This window comes from Notolepis coatsorum, assembly GCF_963971535.1.
Source record: "Notolepis coatsorum genome assembly, chromosome: 4".
Taxonomy (NCBI): Eukaryota; Metazoa; Chordata; class Actinopteri; order Aulopiformes; family Paralepididae; genus Notolepis; species Notolepis coatsorum.
In genome coordinates, this window is record NC_140168.1 from 200,166,064 (window position 1) to 200,186,114 (window position 20,051).

The following is a 20,051-nucleotide window of genomic DNA, read 5'->3' on the forward strand; positions in this document are numbered from 1 at the left end:
AGTCTGAATACATAGGCCCTCAGGCCACTGTGTGTTATCCTTTTAGCACTACTTGCAACTACAACAGCAGTGCCATTATTTACAACACCCTAGGGAGAGTTGTCCCTTTAACAAAGTGAACACTGTACCTGGATCTTCTTTTCTGGCGGATATCTCCTTCGTCCTCAGATTCAATTTCAGAGGTTGGACACATAGTTGAGGTGTACTTGGTCTCTCGTTTTTTGGCCTCATCATGGGTCTCTGGAAAGAGCAGAGAGAAAATGACAATTAACATATCTGCAGTCCAGTGTTTAACGAAAAAATATATGTACCTCTTATCATATGTGCATCGTCACAATTTGCGTCCTCACTTTTTGTGTATGTGTTGCACGAAATACTCACCACACGTAGTAAGCTCACGTACATCCTTATAGGTGATCCATTTATCATCTGGTTGCAGTCCATCTCGAAGGGCTTTTGTGAGCTTTATGTGTTTAGGGGGCCATAACACAGTCTGGTATTTAGCATTAAACCAGCTCTCTAGAACTACTGCTGTCCCACCATTTGGGAACTGTACAACTGACCACAGCACCACCTCACCATTCATCCTCAAAGGGCTGAAATGAGAATTTACGGTACTCATAATGATCTCTCCTTACAAGCCATTCCCATACCGTCCTAAACTAATATAATCCAGCCTTATTTCTGTCTGTAGTCATCGGTGTAGGTTATCCAGTGTACATATCCGGTCTAGGGCTCCTCGGATGGCGGCACAAGGTTAGGCCGCCCAGCCTGGATAAGCACACTAGCTCGGTACGATGAAACGTTGGTAATGCTGGTCACTGTAGAACGGTAGCCGCACGATACACTATACATAATAGACTAATACTTAATAATAGAATAGGTCGAACTCGACGATACAGCGTTAAACTCTGACACTTCAGCTATCAATTTGCACGCGGTCTCAAGGCTCTATTTTGGGGCAAAACGGGCACACTTCACAGCACGTTGTATCGTGGTGAAGGCTTCAACTTATTGGGGTAACTAACTGCTGTATCCACCTGCAACGTATTTATACGTAAGGTGAATAATCTATAGTACCAGCCTTATTTCTGTCTGTAGTCGTCGGTGTAGGTTATCCAGTGTACATATCCACACGGTTCTCGTCTAGGGCTCCTCGGATGGCGGCACAAGGTTAGGCCGCCCAGCCTGGATAAGCACACTAGCTCGGTACGATGAAACGTTGGTAATGCTGGTCACTGTAGAACGGTAGCCGCACGATACATTATACATAATAGACTAATACTTAATAATAGAATAGGTCGAACTCGACGATACAGCGTTAAACTCTGACACTTCAGCTATCAATTTGCACGCGGTCTCAAGGCTCTATTTTGGGGCAAAACGGGCACACTTCACAGCACGTTGTATCGTGGTGAAGGCTTCAACTTATTGGGGTAACTAACTGCTGTATCCACCTGCAACGTATTTATACGTCTTAGCGGTGACTTTGAACTAGACATTGGGGGTATGGCCGTGGCGCCTAGGGGGGTCGCTGTCCAATAGGAGAACGAATATTATGGTCTGGCCTGTACTAGGTAAAGGGATATTCCGTGTATATGTACAAAGAATATACAAGGGATATCAGACGATATACAAATACTATACAATATATCTCAAGTAATAAATATATATATTCGGTTTAATCTGACCCTTTGTAACAGCCGCCTCCTAATTAGTCCGCACACATTGCATTTTTGAAGCATTTAAAGGAAAACTCCAACATTTTGTGAAATTAGCTTATTTGACATCTTCCCTGGAGTTATAAGAAGATACATACCTTTTTCGTCTCTCTGCATGCATTGGGCTTAGGGAACGCCTGGACAGTTAGCCTAGCTTAACTTCATCACTGGAAGTGGGGCAGACATCTAACCTAGTTCACTACAGTCAGGAAATATACTCCAAATACAATCAAAATTCAACTCCCAAACGTTCCCGTAAACATGTTGTGACCTGTGTATTTACCACGTCTCCCAGTCACACAAGTCACACAAGTCTCCCAGTCACACAAGTCACACAAGTCTCCCAGTCACACAAGTCACACAAGTCTCCAAGTCACACAAGTCACACAAGTCACACAAGCCCAAGTCTCCAAGTCACACGAGTCACACAAGTCTCCAAGTCACACAAGTCTCCCAGTCACACAAGTCTCCAAGTCACATGAGTCACACAAGTCTCCAAGTCACACAAGTCTCCAAGTCACACAAGTCACACAAGTCCAAGTCTCCAAGTCACACGAGTCACACAAGTCTCCAAGTCACACAAGTCTCCAAGTCACACAAGTCACACAAGTCCAAGTCTCCAAGTCACACGAGTCACACAAGTCTCCAAGTCACACAAGTCACACAAGTCCAAGTCACACGAGTCACACGAGTCACACAAGTCTCCAAGTCACACAAGTCTCCAAGTCACACAAGTCACACAAGTCCAAGTCTCCAAGTCACACGAGTCACACAAGTCTCCAAGTCACACAAGTCTCCCAGTCACACAAGTCTCCAAGTCACATGAGTCACACAAGTCTCCAAGTCACACAAGTCTCCAAGTCACACAAGTCACACAAGTCCAAGTCTCCAAGTCACACGAGTCACACAAGTCTCCAAGTCACACGAGTCACACGAGTCACACAAGTCTCCAAGTCACACAAGTCTCCAAGTCACACAAGTCACACAAGTCCAAGTCTCCAAGTCACACGAGTCACACAAGTCTCCAAGTCACACAAGTCTCCCAGTCACACAAGTCTCCAAGTCACATGAGTCACACAAGTCTCCAAGTCACACAAGTCTCCAAGTCACACAAGTCACACAAGTCCAAGTCTCCAAGTCACATGAGTCACACAAGTCTCCAAGTCACACAAGTCACACAAGTCACACAAGTCCAAGTCACACAAGTCACACAAGTCTCCAAGTCACACAAGTCACACAAGTCTCCAAGTCACACAAGTCTCCAAGTCACACAAGTCACACAAGTCCAAGTCACACAAGTCACACAAGTCACACAAGTCTCCAAGTCACACAAGTCACACAAGTCTCCAAGTCACACAAGTCTCCCAGTCACACGAGACTCATGTGACTGGGAGACTCGTGTGACTTGTGTGACTGGGAGACGGGGTAAACACACAGGTCACAACATGTTTACAGGAACGTTTGGGAGTTGTATTTGGAGTATATTTCCTGACTGTAGTGAACTAGGCTAGATGTCTGCCCCACTTCCAGTGATGAAGTTAAGCTAGGCTAACGGTCCAGGCGTTCCCTAAGCCCAAAGCATGCAGAGAGACGAAAAAGGTATGCATCTTCTTGTCCAACTCCAGGGAAGATGTTAAATAAGCTAATTTCACAAAATGTTGGAGTTTTCCTTTAAGCGTTTCAATTGGCCAGCCAAACATGTTATCTGTGTACATGTAATATTGTACTAATTGTGTATTTATTAATGAGGTAAGTTATGCCCCGAAATCCGACGTTGGAGTCAGTGTGTCAATATAGTTACTGCACTTTAGCTTTGTAGGGCAGTATGGTTATGCTGTTAAATGAAGTAGTGGTATTGCAATGGCACCATCTCCGTCTGGAGAGAGAAGACATTTGCGCTTGATATAGCGAAGTTTACCTATCCCTATATCTTCTTGCAAGCCACTGACCTTGTATGTACCAATGTATGATGATTCACAGGGATACATGTAGTATGGCTGTTTGTGTCTGTACTTTCTGTAAATTATATATACCTCTTCCTCTGATTTAAGAATATTCTCTACTAATGCAAATCCATCTCCAACCTCAATACAATTGTCTCCTTTCTTTGTGGACAAAGTAAACCGATGAGTGGAGACCTTCCTGTACTGTTGTGAAGAAGTAAACTGTGGGGGGACAGGCCCATCAGTGTGAATATTACGCAAAATTGGATCATCTGTGGGACATGGGGATCCAACATGTGGAATTTCAGACAACCTTTTCACTACCTGTTGTAGAGGCTGATGTGGCTTGCGTAGAAGATGCTTAATTTGTCCAAGATAGTTCTCAAAAGGGAATCCTGAGATATTATCTAGAGTGCCAAACTTCCTGTATTCCTCAGCCAAATGAATAAGCTGGTGTACATTGTACACAATTTCACCTCTTCCATACACTGTCCCAAAGTGTTCAACAAAAGAAACCATCAACTTGTGCGCAAAGGCCAACATTTCCTCAGAAATACTAGGGGACAGCAACAAGTACATTCCAACAGAAAACAACATGAAGTTGTCATACAGCTCACTGGGGAGGGAATCCTTCAAAACAACAGGACCCCAATACAACATGAAGGATCGCAACTCAGTAGCTTTCCAGCGATCTAACTCTGACAGTTCCCTTGGTTTACGGTTAAATTCACAAGGCATGTAGGGACGTAGCTTTAGCAGTTTACCTGAAATGGCTTGTACAGTTTTGGAAGGGACCCTTGTTGCCAAATTCTTCCCCTTTAACCATATATTAAGCAGTTTCCTTGTAACTCCGAGACAACAGAGATGCATGTAATCAGTTGGAAACATAGAAACCATCTTAACTAAACCTGTTAAAGGGCTCATCCCATTGTGATGTGCCTCATCAACCATGTCTGAGAAACTGGAGTCTGTCCTAAGTCTGACTTTTGTTTCAGGATATGTCATTTTATTTCTCCATACACCCTCCTGAAAACACTTGTCACAACCAGAATAGCCATTAAATGCCTTGGTCTGCTTAATATAAGCTCTAGCCGGGGCATCACAAATGAAAGAAGAAATCTGTACATCAAATTGCTTGTCATTATAAATAATGCCATTAGACAGTACATTCTGAAGATCTTTGACAAACTGCTCTAGGTACTCAAAAACACTCTTTGGCTTGCTTAGACCACAAAAAATGCCAACAACAAATGGGGACTTTGTGTAGTCACATTTGAGACTTCCAAGTATGGGCCAAAACTGAAGTTTAGAACTTTTGAATAAAGGTAAACCATCTATATTAAACTGTAAATTAAGAGTTGTCAGAGTTGCCGGAAAAATCAAACATGCCAACCGTGAAAGCACCCCTTTGACTAAACCAAAATGATAGTATTCTCCCCCTTCAATCTTAGTGGTAGGCACATGTTTTTGTGTTCCTAGCAATGTTCTTCCATCTTTAGGAAGGGTGGGGTGAAACATCTTCAAAAAGGACAGCAAAGATGATAGTGCAGTTCAAGTTCAAGTTCAAGTTCTTTAATAGTTGTCATACAGAAGTACAGAATACTTTCATACAAAATGCTTGGATCATCTGTGTGCAACCAGAGAGACTGAATAGGATGTTGCCCAATATTTTAAACTTGTCATGAGGAAATCTTCATTATGCTCATCACTGTCAAAGACATGTTCAGGTTCAATTTCGTCATCCCCAGCTATACTTTCAAAATGTGCATTTGACTCACCTGGTGAGTCAATATTTTCACTTTGATCACTGATAGTTAGTGGTCTGTTTAGTGGCAAGTCTGAAGTTGATAAATCTAGTGGCAAGTCTGATCTAGTTGTTAAATCTAGTGGCAAGTCTGTCTTTGGTAAATCGAGCAGGCACTCAGTATAGGCTGTGACAGGATCTGTGTTCTCTAAAGAGTGATGGTTTGTCCTTGAATTAGCAGCAACAATTAACTTATAATCAGTGAGGATAGCCTGCTCTGTCTCTCTCACTAATTTGTTGACTCTACGTCTTTTAGCCCGAGAATAAGATGACATAGTGATGAGGTGCTGTAGTCAATGTAATGGTACATACATTGTGCTATTTACTTGGCTAGAACAGGTCTTTGCTTCAATTGCTGCAACGTGCGGCTTCTTGAAACTGGTACGTGATTCTGGAAAAAGAAAGAAAAAAGGGGGGAGGGTCGACATTAATGTGCTGCATTGCAATGTGCAGGGTGAAACGCTTGCATAATTCTACATTTTGATCAATATCAAGAGAGTCCATTATTATATTATTGTTATATTGTTCATTAGAAAATACCATGTATATAACCAAACGTCTAACTATATAGTCAATGTAATGGTACATAAATTGTGGTATTTACTTGGCTAGAACAATTAAGTCTTTGCTTCAATTGCTGCAACGTGCGGCTTCTTGAAACTGGTACGTGATTCTGGAAAAAGAAAGAAAAAAGGGGGGAGGGTCGACATTAATGTGCTGCATTGCAATGTGCAGGGTGAAACGCTTGCATAATTCTACATTTTGATCAATATCAAGAGAGTCCATTATTATATTATTGTTATATTGTTCATTAGAAAATACCATGTATATAACCAAACGTCTAACTATATAGTCAATGTAATGGTACATAAATTGTGGTATTTACTTGGCTAGAACAATTAAGTCTCAAACAGCCTGCAAACTACCTGGTGTTCTATCGCCATGCTCTAAGACAAACTCTAACCTTAACCAACTTAGAAAGAGTGCAAGGGGAGATGAAGCATATAGCGATATAAACATAGTCATAGCATCAAATTAGTATTTAGATAAGCCACAGAAAAAAATCACGTTATAAAAATAAGCAGTTTCTAAGAAAAAACGATTTGTTATGTGAAGCGCTTTATCAACATGGGCGCCGCCATTTTGTTTGGTGACATCACCGTCGCGGTGCATTTAGCTAGCTGGCTACCTAGCCGCAGCCGGGATTCAAAGCCAACTAACCGGCTAACCCAGCTCGCTAAATACTGCATGTAGCTAGCAGAACTGTAAAATTAGTTTGAACAGCCATACAAAAAGAAACACGCGGTCCCGTTGTCTGGTAGGAAACGTTGCATTTACGGATCCACGTGTTTACTAGGCCAGCTAGCGCGTGCTTCCTTGACTACTTCCTGTTCACCCAATAAGCATGCTTTTGATTGGCTGAGTCGCACAACGTCATTCAGTACCAACGCACGCAATTGGACCACGCAATTTCTATTTGTTTGGCGCTAGAATATTTACATCGAAATAACTTAAACAACCGTACGATTCCACTTGCACACTCTCCAGAGTTATATTAAGCACACGCTAACGAATATTCATGAATATTTATCTTAGTTGACGTATATATATATATTTACCTACCAAACTGCAGCATAAGCACATGCACAACGCCGTCAAGATCCACTGGTCACACTCACAATAACGTTATTTTTCACAGAACACAGTTAAGATAAAAGTAATATAGCCAAAACTTACTGTAAAGCACTCAGTAGAATCAAATCCGGGGGAACCAGACGTGCTGTTCTGTTGCATGCAGTTCACATTGAGCGAGTGCTCAGCTGCATGCTGGGACGTACCATATCTGTTTAAATTGGGGGGGGGGAATTTGGATCGGTCCAACGTAATGACAACAAACAGCATACGTTGAACAGCATGCGTTGATTCAACATTTATTAGATATTGGCATTTCAATCATTAAAATGCAACCACAAAACAATATTGATTCAATGATATGTTTTCAACATTAGTCAATTGCTTCAGTGGTTAATGGGTGATTCACCATCAATCGTCGACCTTAACCAAAAATCAAGCATTTTGACCATAAATCAACATTGAATTAACACCTTTTGCTATCTGGGAAGGGGTTCCTTTTCAGATAAATGTCCAGCATCCGCGAAATGTCTATTGAAGTTAAGATCCTCATTACTGCATGAGACCTTGTTTTCTCCAATCGTGCACTTCTGACCCATGCAACATGCACGGTATCTGCGGGGTATTAAAAAGTCTTAAATTCGGGAGCTCCGCGAGTGCTATTTCAGCGCCGTGGACAACCGCGCTCGCGCGGATCTGGGGCTGAGCGCGTTCGAATCCCGGACGGCAGCCGTGCCTTTCCCAGAGTGTCTTTCCCCCCCATCTGAACCCTTTCAGCCTGCTTCTGTCGGTCGAACTTGACCAAGTATGAATGCGAAGAAAAAGCGATAAACGCTAAAAGAACCAGGTGACTGGTCAAAGTAAAAATTAAAAAAAAAAGTCTTACATTCATAATTCTCTTCTTTTTTTTTTCAAAAAAAACACAATACAATACAATAAGACAATACTTCAATAATATGAACCACAATAACGATAACAAAATTTTTTAATAAATAGAGTAAAAATAAAAACAACACACTTTTTTGGGGGGGGGGGGGGGGGGGGGCAGCCTGTCTATCGGGAGATTAAATAATATTAAATATATTAAATGTTTTAGTATTCATGTCGTGGTTTTTTGCGGGGCTACCAGGATCTTGGTGCATCTGGGGAGAGCTTGTATGGAACATGCAATCATTTGAATTGCTGTGCAAGTGCAGCCGCCAGTTTAGTGTCACTATGTGTTTTATAAAAAAAATTAAATGCTAGTATGGGTGTGAAACTGGTATTCAATCTAGCTCTAAGTGGTATTCAAAATGTTTTAAATGTAACTTGTTGAAACCTTCAGATACGCAGAACATTGCATGGATCACTAATTCCTAGCTGGAAGACACCACAGGCAACATGTTCGTCAATTCTATTAAAAAACACAAGAGGTGTGCTCTCATCCTACACTCCTCCTACGATGACCTCACGATGGCTCCGGGAGAGTGTGACCGGGGGGGGGGTTTGTTTATCAAAGCCACGGAGCGGTCCGGCGATCTGACTCGTGTGTCAAAGACAAAAGTCGATGCATCTTGCTGAACGAGGTGGCGGAGGCAGGGCAGATTTAAAGAACTGGGTCTCCGGCCGACGCTAACCTTCAGCGCTCTCTCAGTGGGGGAATGAGAGTGCTCCATCATCGGGCGCGCTCTGTGACACAGGCATGGGCGCCGGGAGCAGAAAGAGCAATGGGGGTGTCGTGCGCTCTCACTGCGAGTGCCGCCTTCCTCGTGGCGCGGACGAGGACCTGCTTTGTTTTCACCTCACGCTCACTCTCTCTCTGTCTCTCTGTCTCTCTCTCCCCTGCACACATGGGACATGGAGTGAACGGACGGACGGACCGTCAAACCCATTTGTCTCGCGTCTTTTCAGTGTCGCATGCGCCTCATTTGGGATATCCGTACAGCCTCCACGTTCAGGAGTTTCTATACGTGATTTGTGTTCACGTTTGTTCATTATGCTGTGTCTTATTTATACTTTTAGCTAACTTGTCGGTTGTTTCCAGACCTGGATTAAATAGGACGTTTGTTTTAACCACCTTGGAAAACCAAATGGGCATGTGTTTAGAAGAAGACAATTATTTTACTGTCAATACAGTAAATACAGGCAATTTTAATTTGTCTTTTTGCATATCCCTCCTAGTTACACATACACACATTCCTCATATCAGTTACCGGCCCGCCGGCCTCTTTACATAGGCCATCCTGCCTCCCCTGTTTACCACGTAGAACAGCTCACACGACAGTATCTGAATGATCCATGGATAATAACCCAAACAGTACGGATGATTTTCTTTTGCTCTTATCAGTGTTGTAGTCGAGTCACTAAATCTCGACTCCGAGTTGAGTCTCTGAGTCACCAAAGAAGAGCCCGAGTCGAGTCCGAGTCGAATCCCCATTACCCTAGTCCGAGTCCAAGTCATCAAGGTTGAGTCCACTCCACTCTGGCCGCCAAAGAGCTGACGTACAAATAAAAAAAAGGTCTACATTAAACATAAATGACACAGTGGTCACCATTTCAAAGGGAGTTTATTTACTTTGTGACACAATAGCCAAACATATGCACTAGCCATCAATATTGTATGCCAAAAAAAAAGCTCAGAGCGTTTTTCCTGAGTCTCGCGACCGCCACTTCCTCGATGTTGATTAGTCGGTCGAAGAGAGTTACCTTGATGAGCGCGCTCCTTTCCAAAAGTTGAACTAGTTTCAACTTTAGGCACTGGGAGCGCTCCGCCCACAAACGCTGCCGCAGAGAGCGCATAAACGTGAGGCGCGGAGCTGAGAAAAGGAGCGCGCCTGTCGCGCCTGTAGCATAGAAATGAATGACAGAAAGGAGCTGACAACTCATAAAACGTCCCCGGTCGACACAGGCCATAGGCTATAGGTATGAGTAATTGAGTATTACAGAACCACACATAGTCCACACCACACAGGTGTCTAAATACACATGCTCAGATGAACCCCTCTGATCCAACACTAAAATTCACACACAACAGTCCTATTTACACATAAACACACGGATGAACCAATACCGAACAACAAGTCCACAACCAAACACATCAAGTCTAACATTATTATAGTAGGCACAAAAATTCAACATTATCGCCACCCACCTGTCCTGACGGTGAAGATCTGCCCAATTCTCAAAATCTGCATATCACAGAAGTAGACCCCGCAGCAGGCTGCTTCGCCTTATTTGTAAAACCAAAATTGGTTAGAAGGCTTACTTCTTTGATATTTCGTTTAACTTTCGACATTATCCTGGATACCTGTATTTATTTATTTTAAACGGCGAAGTTTGATTTGTGCCTGCAGACTGCAGTGCAGCGTCGCCACGCTCCGAATGGTAAACGCAAGAATAGCATGCATGCAACCCCATAGATTTATGCTATTGTCTATTACGGTGAATTAGTGCGCAAATCATTAATCATACATCAAAATAGCCAAGTTTTATTATTATACACGATGATGACGATACAGAAAATTACAGAAAAATGAGAAATGCATAGCAAAAATAGCATTTATTGTCAGTATTTTAGAGACCCCCCAAAAATTCACAAATCATGTTTTCAGGGGAGCTGATGTCTGATCTAGGGAAGCCATGGCTCCCCCAGCTCCCCCATGATCTGCACCCTGACCACTGGCTCTCATAGTGTGTAACAGCAAAAGACACCACAGCAGAATAGCGTCGCTTCATGAAGGTGTTCTGTTGCAGTAAACTCCAGCAGCGTCTCATCGAGGCCAGTTTGACTTTGTTTCCTTCAGCTTGTTTTCCAACAAGACGACACTTCCAGCTTGTTTTGCATCAAATTCATTCTAATTAGAGATTGTGGGCTTTTGCAAGACAATGACAAGCATTTTAATTTAATCTAATTACCTGAATAGCAGGACTCTATCCATAACTGTCACTTTTTAATCATGAGGTTCCTTGGAAAAAAAAGAAAGCGGGCAAAACAAGTGAAATTGGAATAATGGTCTTTTCCATCACAGCGCCACCATCTTTAGAGCAAACGCTATTAACGCTGCTTGAACCTTGTCTCCTTTTATATATATACATACTGTGACGAGCCTGGTGGGGTTCAGACTCGCCACAGTTCAAATCCAAACAAATTAGAATGTCCACACAAGAGCAATATCAATCAATACGAGTATGTATTGAATTGAAGGCAGAATCCAGTTGGAAAGGCAAAAGAATAGTTGTGATACAGTCCGAGGGTCAAAAACACAAAACAGGCTCGCCGACAGAAAAACGGGATTGTTCAATACTCAGGGTAGTCGTCCGGTCCAGGGTCAGTACACACAGGGGGTTTCTCAGCCAGTCCAGGGTCCAGTACACAATGAACACCTACTCGCCTCCCTTCACCTCTCCTCTCACTACCTCTCACCATCACAACTCCGAATAACACAATCTCTCTCTCTCTTCTTCTTTTGAAGGGTCCCATTTTAAACAGACGGTGGGTTTAAACTGAGTATTCACGGTAAACCTGTGGGTATAGTCGACCGGCCACCATGGATAACGCTCATACGAAGAAGTAGAAATAACTGTAAACTTCTTCAAGCTCAACGCTCATGTTGAAGAAGTTTACAGTTATGTCTGCGTCAATGAAAGCACAGGACTTGCCTTGGACCCGGTGAAGCGACAGGAGGAATGGGGCCTAAATGGTACGTTAAATGAAGCGAGAATCTAAATATAATTGTAACACTGCCGGGAGTACTCCCTTTGACCAATTACCCCGTAGTCATAGTGCACAATGTAAGTGGGGTAAATGTCACCAACAACATCACCTACCTATAGCCGGCTTGTTCATTGAGTGCTTTGGCTGACTTCATGTCCGCGTGGGTTTCCACTTCCCAGCAGGTCAGTCAGAGTTGGGGGTGCGGAGATAAGTGATATAATAACGTCATAGGCGGCGGGTGCGCTAAAGGGGATGCAGTGACGTGCGCAGCGCGCAATTTTTTTCCTTTTTTGTCAATATACACACACCCACTAGGCTATGCGAGGCAAGCCCCACTCTTTACTGCAAATTAAGTGTTCAAATGAAGGCATCCAATAATAGATGAACCATTGTCTTACCTTAATGCAGCAAAATGCGACGTTTCGTCTTGGCATCAATGATCTTTTCTGCCCGGTGCAGCCCGTTACAGCTTCTAAATTACTTTGTTTATATGCCTTAGAAAAATACTGTATATCCATTTTGCTTTGGGGTCATTAAAGAAATAATAATATTCTTTTTTTAGAAATGTTTTGAGACGCAACTAGTAAGTTACCCATTGCTGTTGTGTTCAACCTCAACCGTGATCCTTTGCGCCCAATCCACGTCATGCGATGTGTGTGTGCTGCCTGCGTTTGTGCATCAGGTCAGAATCAGATACACAGAAAATATAATAAAAAAATTGTGTCAACATTTTGGCCAGGCAGTTACAACTCCCTGCCAATAGGTGGGGGTGCTGCAGCACCCTAAGCACCCCCTCTTCCCGCGTCGCTGCTTCCCAGTCTTTTTTCTACAATGTAACAAGCCAGTCATCTCTGGAAACATTGTTGAAAGTAAAATCTGAAACACTTTATAGCCGTGTCTCCTCTTCTGCAGTGAGGTATATAGCCTTCAAAGCTCAGCCCTTAGGGCTTTTCTTCACATTACATAAAATACAAACTACGACTAGAAAATTATAATTTAACACAGCATTTATCAAATGTATCTTTTTTGGGGGTGGTCTTGAGGGCCAGACCAGAACGTTATGATATTGTTACCTTCAACGCAGTGGCGGCCGGCCCATAGGGGGCGCTGGGGCGCCCCCCCCCCCCCTGGTGAAGAGAGCAGGAGAAGAAGAAAATGTTTTATTTAAATTTTTATTTTAGACCCCTAAAAATAAACTAAACATGTTTAAAATGTATAATATTTACTCATTTTAAGTATGATTGTGTTTCAAATGCACAATAACGTTAATATATCAAATATAAATCATTGTTTTGTGATTCACATGACGTCACTGTCTCTCCTGATATAGAGAGTACCTCTAAAGCTGGGCGCATAGACGTAGCGCGCAGCCGAGCACACTGTGCGCGTCACTGTATCATCGCAGCCAATGTAAATAGGTCAAGCAAATACATTTCGCCTATCAGCGTGTTCAAATATGATGTAATCGGGGTGCGTTTTTCTAGCGCTCGAAGCAAGCTCTGCACCACTGTACTCCCCACGTCGTCAGACAGAAAAGAATGCGAGGAGGAGCCAGTCAGTCCTATTTTATTTATTCAGTTTCGATTCAGTGCGTTAGCTTAGCTAGGCTCGTGGTTCGGTAATAAGATATAAGAATTGTATTCTCAGGAGTTGGAGAGATCAGCATGAGATACTGTACATTACTGACAGTGTTGGATTTGGATTTATATGGAGTCTGGACAGTGGACATACACTTTATCAAGCCCTGCCGGACCACAAAAGCTTCTCAAAGGGTTAACGCGACGGCTCGAGGCTCGTTCCAAACAACAAGTGAGTCTAACAATATGTACTGTTCTGTAGTTACTGAAACTGATTGAATATGGCAAGTCAAGATTCAAGAGGTTTATTTGTCACATACATGATACACATAAGTGCAGTGAGGTCTGATATGAGTGAGTGGCGCGATATATATCTCTCTCTTTCTTTCTCTCTCTTTATCTCTCTCTCTCTTTCTTCCTCTCTCTCTCTTTCTCTCTCTCCCTGTCTCTCATGCTCCCTCTCTCTTTCTCTCTCTCCCTGTCTCTCATGCTCCCTCTCTCTCTCTCTCGCTCTCGCTCTCTCTCTCTCTCGCTCTCTCTCTCTCTCCCTGTCTATCTCGCTCTCTCTCTCTCTCTCTCTCTCTCTCTCTCTCTCTCTCTCTCTCTCTCTCTCTCTCTCTCTCTCTCTCTCTCTCTCTCTCTCTCTCTCTCTCTCTCACTGCCTCTCTCTCCCTCTATCTCTCTCTCTCACTGCCTCTCTCTCCCTCTCTCCCTCTCTCTCTCTCTCTCTCTCTCTCTCTCTCTCTCTCTCTCTCTCTCTCTCTCTCTCTCTCTCTCTCTCTCTCTCTCTCTCTCTCTCTCTCTGTGTCTCTCTCTCTCTCTCTCACATGCAGTATGCATTGCCTGGAATAAAAAAGCTTTACAATTTACATACTGTAGCTGTCCCTTTGTTCATTAATGTTTAACCTAAATGTAGAACAACTCGCCAAAAGTGACCATTGAAAAAAGCATTTGACAAAAAAATCTAGGAAGGGGGGGTTTTGCCACCCCACCCTTGGATGTGTTGCCGTACCATACAGTAATGGATAATGATATGATGTTTTGTATTATGGCTGTGTAGAATTGGACCATTCGATTCTTCCTGACCTTGTATTTCTTGAGTTGTCTGAGATGAAATAGTCTTTGATTGGCTGTTTTGAGTAGATGAGTGGTGTGATGGTCCCAGTTTAGTTTATTGCTGATGTATGTTCCTAGGTATTTGAATGTGTCTGTGGCTGAAATGGGTTGATTGTTGATGAGCATGGGTGTTTTAGTGGGTGTGGTTTTCCTAAAGTCAATGATAAGTTCAACAGTCTTGCTTTCATTTAGTATGAGGTTGTGTTCTCTGCACCACGTTAGTGTCCGCTCCACCTCCAACCGGTAGTCATCCTCCTTGTTGTTGGAGATCAGCCCTAAGATGGTGTCGTCCGCGTATTTCAGCATCTTGACTGAGAGGGATGCTGATCGGAGGTTGTTGGTATAGAGGGAAAAAAGCCACAGGGAAAGAACACGCCCCTGTGGTACCCCAATGTTGGTGGTCAGAGGGAGAGAGGTGTGGTTGTTGTAGCGGACTACTTGTTTTCAGCCCTTCAGTGTGTCCAGCAGCCAGAAACAGAGGGAGGGGGCAATGTTCATGTTTCAAGTTTCTTTAATAGTTGTCATACAGAAGTACAGAATACTTTTATACAAAATGCTTCTTTCTGTTACGCTCCAGAGACTGTGCTAGACAAAAGATAAGTATGAAATAAAATAGTATAGCATGTAAAAATAGAAGTAAAAAATAGAAGTCATGTACGTAGACACAGTGTTCAGTATATACATAAGTACAATGTTCAATGCAGAATAGAAGTAACTGAGTTACCATACAATATACAATATACTATGCAATATACTAATATACAATATAGTGCAAAGCAGGAATGGGATGAGGTACAATTTAGGTACAATTTACAGTAAGGTGTACTGAGGTATGGGTTGTAGTGCAAATCCTTTACCAATAAATATAAAGTGTGTTTATGTGATGCCCACTAGAAGTGGTATCATGTTAATATCTTTAGATTATGTGTCAAAACAGTGTGAACATATGGGTACAGGATTACCTCCATCAGAAACAAGTTAGAAGAGTCATTTATATGTAATGGGAGACATTAACATAACCTGGTCAATAGGTGGCGGTATAGGACTGGTGTTTAGTGACTTCGCCTTCCAGGGACCCGTTACTGTGTGCTTAGGAACGCACGAGGCAATCTCAGCCTCACAACCGGGAGGAGCCAGAGTCAATAACATCGTGTCTGCACCTTTCCTTTGTCAAATGATTAACTACAACCTGTTTCATAGGTGGGTAATATACTACAAAACACACATAAAGGTTAACAAGGATACATGCAATGTCGAGGGTTCAAATGAAGTAACTATTGTCGATGTTTGAGTCAAGTTTAAGAAGTTTAAGACGACAGGTAACGTGGTTGAGAAGCAGACCGTCTATTGATGGCGCCACGTTTCGTTGGTACATTTAAATAGTGTTGGAACACAATTGTCCATTTAAGCACTAACGTGTCGAAGTTAAGTATCTCCAAGGGGATTATAAAGGTTTATGTTTTGAAATACATACTGTGTTGGGTTGAATTGCTGTGTAGTAAATGTGTATATTGTGTACAAGATGGTTAGAGGGAAAGTACTTTAGCTTACCCTACCAAGAAGGTAGCTAAACACCGGGGCTGTACCACATGCTCTCTCTCTCTCTCTCTCTCTCTCTCAACTATGGATAACACTGAGGTGTGGAGGTATTTCGGTATACTAGAGAATAGTGGATATGACTGATGATAAGTGACTGATGATAAAGGTAACACTTATTGGTGATTTAAGGAATTGTTTGACAGACGATGAGAATGACAGTGTTGGTTAAAAGACATACTATGGTCCCTTCCAACATGCCTAGACATGTCTAGACAGAGGTTAACAGGATAATGTTTCTCTTCTCACGTGCTTATATTTAAGACGCCAAATATGTATAAAGACATAAGTAATCACAATGTACAGTATATAATACTGGATAACTACATTTAAAAGGAAAATGCTATTGAAGTGAACCAGGGTATCCTAAAAGGGTAGAATGTGTGTTGCAATGATGAATATGCTTTTGAATTAATAACAAGTATGGGATTATAATTGAATGTATTGAAGTAATGTAACTAAATGATACAATGATTATACAATGATGATACAATGATGATACAATGATGATACCATGATTATACAATGATGATACAATGATGATACAATGATGATACCATGATGATGATGATTGATTGATTATTCTATTGAATGAATAAATGTTGTTGAAATATACAACCGGGAGGAGCCAGAGTCAATAACATCGTGTCTGCACCTTTCCTTTGTCAAATGATTAACTACAACCTGTTTCATAGGTTAAACATATCTCTGCTATCAGGTGCCATATCCTGGTACCTGTAACAGTTTATTGGGGGCTCGTCCGGGATCAGCGCCACCTGCTGGATGGGAGCTGATCCAGAGATCTTGACACCTGGACCAACCGCGACCCGATGAACCAGGAACCAACGCCCGGTGTAAAGGTCGTCGAATGAGGGATTGATCTGCGCAGTATCGACAGCAGTGAAGTGCCTCATCTGATGCCAGATGACAACGAGACTACGTCCACTACTCCACCTGACGAGAAGGAAGGCCGGTGTCGTGTAGAGGAGATCCACCCACCACGGAAAGTCGTCACAGTGATCCTGAACTGAGAGCCAAGTGCGAGGAATCGGGAAGCAGCCATGGGAGACAGCGAGAGGAAAAGCTTGGTGTGGGACATCAAGAAGAGCCTGCTCACTCTACCTGCGGATGAACTGTTTCGCATTGCCGAGGCATTGGAACGGATACCAGGACTGGAGACGTCTGACCGAACCCACCTTACCGTAGACGACGTGGAGGGGTGCTTCAACTTTATCAACGACTATCTGTACAGTAAGGTTTTACTGGAGTTAGAGGATACAGGGTTGTCTTATTTATTACAGATAAAAGATGTAACTGATGGACTTATGCAGAGTGAGGTGGTGGGTCTAGAAGAGGGTAAAACCGAGGGCCTACGGTCCACCAGTCAAAGTGATGCAGCACCAGTCGACCCCGTTAGCGTCTTTTATGATGTAAGTGAAACCATTGAGGGTGTGCCCACTCCAAAAGTAAGCAACCAGGTTTTACAGTGCCTGCCCAGTGTACCACCACCCACAGCTCAGGCTGTGCCATTGAATAAGAGTGTAACAGACACCGAAAGTAAACAGGAAACCCCTGGTGTGTCGCCAGATAAACTAATATCTTTACGAGAACTGTCGTACCTTCACCGCAGGGAGTTTAAGCTCCAGGGAGGTCAGATAGGAGACCAGGGATCAGACATTAGTTACAACAGTGTCTGCAAACAGATCGACGAAGGTCTGAAGGAGCAATTCAGCGATGCAGAGGTTGTTAGAGCAGTCTTGAGAGTGATCAAAGCTGGCAGCTTTAAGGATATGTTAATGGTAAAAGACGATTTGACTATCGATGAGCTGAAGGGTTTTCTCCATTCTCACCTCGGTGAACAAAGTAATACCGAGTTGTTTCAAGAACTCATGTGTACAAAGCAAAAGGATAGTGAAACACCACAGCAGTTTTTGTATAGAGTCATAGGACTCAAGCAGAAGATTTTACTAGCATCAAAATATGCTGCTACTGACGTTAAGTACAACGAACGAACCGTTCAGGATGTCTTTCTCCACACTGTATATCAAGGTTTAGGACACAAACATGATGACATTCGTAGGGAACTCAAACCCTTACTTGAAGACAGAGTACCTGATGAGGCCATTCTCAGACAGATGAAAAAGGTCATGAGCGATGAGAGTGAAAGACAGCGACGGTTAGGGCCTACCAATCGCAATAGACCCCCCCATGTACATAGTGCAGGTGCTGAGGTGAAGGGAGCACAGTGCCCCCCCCCCCACTAGGGAAGAAAATACAGGAAAGAAACTTAAACTAGACCCGATCCAGCAGTTAACAGAGAAAGTAGAGAAACTTACCAATCTAGTGGATCTCCTGCAACAACCACCCCAGGTCAGAACAGGGAGGATAAATAGGCAGAGGGACAGGCCATATGGCTGTAGCAAATGTGTAGCACAGAATTTACCTAATTGCCCTCACTGTTTCCATTGTGGCGAAGAAGGCCATAGAGCGTTAGGCTGTCAAAAGAGACCACCGCGTCAGGGAAACTGAGGCCGGTCACTGCAATAGGACAACCATTGACCGGTTCCCCTTTACTGTCCCAACCTGACAACCGTCGTACTAGTGAGCCTGAGAAGGAAAGAGTAAGAGAGGAGAAAACTGCACCTAGAACAGGAACCAAGACGGTAAACCAGATACAGAAGCACACAGACCCCCCTAATTTACCAAACACTAAGAGTGAATGCCTCGCCAAGCTCGTAGGGAGAAGAGCTCTCACCCATTGTAACCTAAACGGTTTAGCAGTCCAAGCCCTGCTTGATACAGGGGCCCAAGTAAGCATGATTGACAGAACTTGGAAGAATAGATACTTACCTGACATGCCAGTCAGACCCCTTAGCGAAATCATCGAAGAAGAAGAGGAGTTGAAAGTCTACGCGGTAAACGGTGAGGTCCTCCCATTTGATGGTTGGGTGGCCCTTACGGTGAACTTAAAGGGGAATGAAGATCCTAACCTGTCAATCACTGTGCCTTTCCTTGTAAGCAGCCTTGTCCTTGAGAGACCCCTACTGGGTTTTAATGTGCTGGAAGTGATGATACAAGAACAACCTGGAAGACTGATCCCAACTCTCACCAGCCTGCTCTGTAACGCCATGGTGATACCAGCCGAGAAGGCAGAACTCCTGGTGAGTTATATCCAGACTGACAGACCCCCTGTCCAGGTTGGTCGCCTACGAACAGGTAAACAAGCCACTGTCATCCCCGCCGGTCAAGTGGCCTGGGTCAAGTGCCAAATCCCCCCCCACGTGGACCTGTCTGACCCCACCTTCCTGTTCGAACCAGATGACAGCAGTTTAGCACTGGCAGAACTGGATGTTGGAGAAGGCCTGCTGCAAGCGCAAAACCCCAGGAAGCCGTATGTCACCGTGCCTGTGGGAAACAACACAAGGCATAACGTCACTCTCTCCAGGAAGACAGCTCTGGGCAGCATCCATTGTGTTGGGAAAGTCATCACGACAGACTCCCCACGGCAAACCCCCATCCCAACCTACTCACCTGAAATCTCCCAGCCCACGGTACCCCCCAACCGTGCTGCTACAACGTCGGCTGTGCCCAGCTCCATCCTGTTCAAACCCCCCGTCGATCTCAGTCACCTCGACGACGAACAACAGACAATAGTCAACCGGATGCTTTGTGAAGAGGCTGGGTCCTTTGCACAAGACAGTGGTGACATCGGGTGCATCCCGAGCCTGCAGATGACAATCGCTCTCCATGATACTGTCCCGGTCCAGAAGACGTACTCATCAGTACCAAAGCCACTGTTTAAAGAAGTAAAAGAGTACATACAGGAACTGTTAATGAAAGGTTGGATAGTCAAGTCAAAGTCTCCATATTCTGCCCCCGTAGTCTGCGTCAGAAAGAAGGACGGCAGCCTACGGCTATGCATCGACTACCGCCTCCTAAACAAAAAGACTGTGCCCGATCGTCATCCAC